The 4,230-nt window shown below is 56.8% G+C and overlaps 1 long non-coding RNA gene across 2 annotated transcripts; it reads left to right on the forward strand.

Moving 5' to 3' along the window:
* The first annotated feature begins 2,414 nt into the window (after positions 1-2,414).
* Positions 2,415-3,949, forward strand: LOC131505255 (uncharacterized). 2 transcript variants are annotated; one of them, XR_009258333.1, is made up of 3 exons: positions 2,415-2,579; positions 2,897-3,133; positions 3,552-3,949. It is a non-coding gene; the product is annotated as an uncharacterized LOC131505255 (long non-coding RNA). The 2 variants fall into 2 exon arrangements; XR_009258334.1 differs by lacking the exon at positions 3,552-3,949 and adding an exon at positions 3,424-3,509.
* The last annotated feature ends 281 nt before the right edge of the window (positions 3,950-4,230 follow it).

Genomic DNA, 4,230 nt, shown 5'->3' on the forward strand with positions numbered 1-4,230 from the left:
TTTGAATTGCCCTGGGATTAGGATCTCAAACAGATGGCCGTGTAATAACTGAATGTGACCACAACACCCTGGGATCTGCCACTGAACAGTTGGGGCCAGTGACTGGAGAAAAATGGAACTGTTTGCTGTTAATATTAACCCCTGTAATCAGGTTGCTCATTAAACTGACTACAGATGCTCAATGTCAGCTCCCCTTGGAGCATAGACTCCTTGAAGGCAGGGACCACTGGGTCTGGCTCGAGCCCAGGGCCCAGCACAGAGCCGACACATCGTGGGTCCTCAGTCAACATCTAACGTACGGACGAAGAGCCTCCTTCATTAGACAGAAAAGAAACTGAAGCCCAGGGAGGCCATGGCCCTGCCCGGGGCTACACAACCACGGAAAGATGGCGGTCAGGACCAGAACCCAGATTTCCATCTCCTGCGGCCCAGGCCCATGACGGGCAGGGCTGGATTCCACGCACAGCCCCTCCTCCAGCTGTGCACATCTGTTGGCCTCAGTGGGATGAGGCAATCACCCAGGAGCCCGGCCAAGGACTCAGACGTACAGGACAGAACAACAGGAGGCACTTCCAATGGGCGGGGTTGGCAGCTTAGGGCCAAGCCCGGGGCCCCACAGGGCTGCCTCCTCCTGCCTGGCTCCGGGAGCTTCATTCCGGAGGCCACACCTCACCCTGTCACCCGAATTCCTCCTGGCTGGGAGGCAGGAGTCCTGGGATCCTCCTGGAGATGATGAGTAGTCTGCTGCTCCCAGGGGGGGGATGAACTCAGCAGGTCCCTGCCCCTCCCTGGGTCTCAACTTCCCCTTGAAGGTACTCAAGCTCCATCCAGTTCCGTGAGTCCCAATCTGCATGGCTCAGCGGACACTGACCTCTGAGAACACTCAGCCCTGCCTGGTTTGAGGGAAGAGACATCCCACCCTGCGATGCCCCAATCCAAGGGGGGAGACACAGCCCTGCGCACACAACCTCCTGACCTGTTGGAAGAGGTGTCACGTCACTGGAAGGTTCCCCCCAGCCTAAGAGGGAGAGCATCTCAGATTCAGGAACTCCTAGTCTGCTGGGGGAGACCTGGGCCACCTGCAGGAGGCCACCGCTGTCAGCCCCTCAGCACAGAGCCCGCCTTGGATCCTCTGTCCCCTCCTCTCTCTGCCCCTCCCCCACTTGCTCTCTCTCAAAAATAAATAAATAAAAAAAAAAAAAAAAAAAAAAAGGAAGTGCCCAGACTGGATAGGCTCCTTCCGCCTGTGCAAGGCCCAGAGCCCAAGGCTGGCCTAAATTTCGGACAACCGCTCTAGAAACCTGGCTCTGAGCCGTCTAGCATCCATGGTCCAGGCTGGTCCTCACAGCACCCCTGAAAATCCAGGTTTATTAATGCCAAAGAAACCCAGAGCTTGTCTCCCCAGCTGTCGGATGATGTTGGTAAAAGTAACACCCTTCAAAAGAGAATGGAGAAAGAGTAAAGGTAAGGCAGGCAAAATGTTAGCACGGTGCCTCGCCCAGGGGAGCATTTGCCGTTTTATGGGTTCTTTCTTCCCTGTTCGGCATCCAAACCCTTTGCTTGTTCGGGGGACTACCTCATGGGGTGAACCCTATAGGGAGGCGGCTGTCGTCCCAATGCCGGGGCTGACCCTCTCGCCCCATCCGCCAGGAGCAGGCATGTGACCTGACTTGTCAGTCAGGAGCCCGCCCTGGATTCGGGGATGACCACGGTGCTGCAGAGGACAGCGGAGATCATTCGTGGGGGACAGCCGCTGCGCCCAGGCCGTGACACCCAGCGATGGGGGCCCCGGCAGCAGCATCAGAACCAGACATCTCCAGGGGCCCCTTGACGCGTCCTAAGCTGCCAGCCTCCTCCGCCGCCTGCCCTTTCCTGAGCCCGGCTGGTGCCCTTCCAGGAAATTCCTGCTCTGCTTAAATCAGTGAGCGTCAGTTTCTGTTGTTTCCACCTAAAAAAACTTGACTGGTTTAGAAATTGGTCCGAGGGGGTGGGTTTCAGACAACACACCCTCAGGGAAATGGGGAAGATAATTATCTGGTTTAGCTGGGGCTGAAGGTAGCAAAAATCCAGTTAGTATCCAGGGACGAGAATCTAGCAGGCTGTGGTATGTCGTGGTGAAACAGCTAATTAAATTAAATTAATGAATTACATTATGGCCTGTGGCCATCTGGAAAAAAGTGCCATTGAAGGCATAGCTTGGAGGGCCTGAATTGCTCCTGCCATTGAACACATGAACGGCACAGAGATCTTAAAGATCGGGCAGCCGCTTCCATGAGACTGGACAATTAAAAGAATAACAGCTTCCATCCCTAAATTCTTGGCTCCGGGTGTGGACTGGAGCCTAGGAACTTTTTTTTTTCCTACAGCTGAGCTAGGAAATTCTCTTATCTTTTACTGCAGCAGGTTTAAGTGTGAGGAAACCTGAATGCAAACGTGACCTTTGGCATTGCCAAACTACAGTGGCAGCTGGGTTCACAGCCTCCTCTTCCTCTGCCGCATTAACGCCCACGGGTCAAGGCTGGTCCCCGGGTCCCTTCTCGCTCCTCACCCTGCAGCACACGGGATGCATTTGGCTGCAGGTGACTGAACACTCTGGGAAAGAGGAAGCTCAGGGTGGGGCGGGGGGGGGGGGTCCTGGGCAGGGCACAGTCGCCAGCAGCTCCCAGAGCCCTCGGGGCACCACTGCTTTTCTCTCTCAGTTCTGCCTGCCTCGGGGTCGGCTTCATCCAGCGGTGCTGGAGCTGGCTTATGCGGGCTTGCAGGTGCTCTATGGCCGGCCGTGCGTTCAGGGACATCCTGTTGGCAGCTTGCAATTGGCCCTGAAGGGGATATTTACACCGTGGAAATCAGCAAACGCTACAAATCGGCGCCTTTCTCCCTTTTTTTTTTTTTTCAGTTGGAAAGGCGGGATACCAGCACAGACCCGCTTCCTGCTAGGCCTGGTTCCCTAAGGGGTGGCAGTGGGGCCACGTGCTTCTTGGTGTGTGTCCTGAAGACGGAGAGGGGGCGAATCTCGCTCCCCCGACCACGGAACCAGGTCAGCTTTTCAGCCTCGCTGAGCACCGGAACCTGGGGGAGTGCCATGACCCGACTGGCGGAGTCTCACCAGATCCCGCTCTGGAGCTGGAGTCAGGTCAGCTGCCCTGAAGAGCACGGGCTGTGTGGAGGGCGGGTCTCTGAACAACATGGGGCCTTCAGGGAATGAGGAAAGAGGGAGTGGAGATGATGGGTGGCACCTGTACCTGCCACCCCGTCTTAGGGTGCCCACCCACAACCCGTGGCTTCACTACCAGAAACAAGTTCCCGCCCAGACGTGCGTACCTGACCAGCCCTGGAAATCTCCACTTGGATAATAAGAAAGATAATCCTGGGGCACTTGGGTGGCTCTGTCCGTTAACCATCCGACTCTTGATGTCGGCTCAGGTCATGATCTCCGCGTTCATGGGCTCCCGGGCAGCCCCGCTGTGCTGACAGTGCAGAGCCTGCTTGGGATTCTCGCTCTCCCTCCCTCTGTTCATCGCTCCCTCTCTCTCTCTTTCTCTGTCTCAAAGATAAATAAATAAACATTTAAAGAAGGAGGAGGAGGAGGGAGAAGAAGGATAACGCTAACAGCTAATGCACACAGCGTTGGCCACCTATCAGCTCATCTAATCACAGAACAGCCCTTACGAGGTGGGTGCCACTGTTGCCCCCTCCACAGATGAGGAAAATGAGACTCAGAGGGGTGGCATAACTTGCCAGAGTCCCCAGTGGTGGCACTGGGATGGGGAACCAGCCCAGCTACCCAGCTCCAGGTCCTGGCTCCAGAACTCCACTCCGCCCTGCCCCCCGCCCCCCACCCCGCCAGGAGCCTCAAAGTCACTGCCTTCTCTCCAAACCTGCTTCAAGCCCCTCCCCTCCTCGTAAAACTCCAACCTCCAACTCAACATTCAGGTGTCACCTGTTGTAGGAAGCCTTCCTAACCCCACGCCAGGCTAGACGCCCCCTCTATGGCTGGCACAGTGATCTCTGCTTCCCCCACTGGAGTCCCCAGCGCTGGGCCTTGTAACTGTCTGGCGTCTTGTCTGTTTCCCGTGAGGGCGGGAAATGGGTCCGACCCCTCTCCACATGCCCGGTGTCCTCAGCGGGACCAGTCCCCTCTCCTGCCGCCCCACTTCCCCAGCTGGGTCTACTTCACACGCTCAGCACGGATTTCCCCACCTCCGCTCCTCAGCCTCCTTCCTGCTTTAC

Source organism: Neofelis nebulosa, chromosome 2 (assembly GCF_028018385.1).
Source record: "Neofelis nebulosa isolate mNeoNeb1 chromosome 2, mNeoNeb1.pri, whole genome shotgun sequence".
NCBI classification, from domain to species: domain Eukaryota; kingdom Metazoa; phylum Chordata; class Mammalia; order Carnivora; family Felidae; genus Neofelis; species Neofelis nebulosa.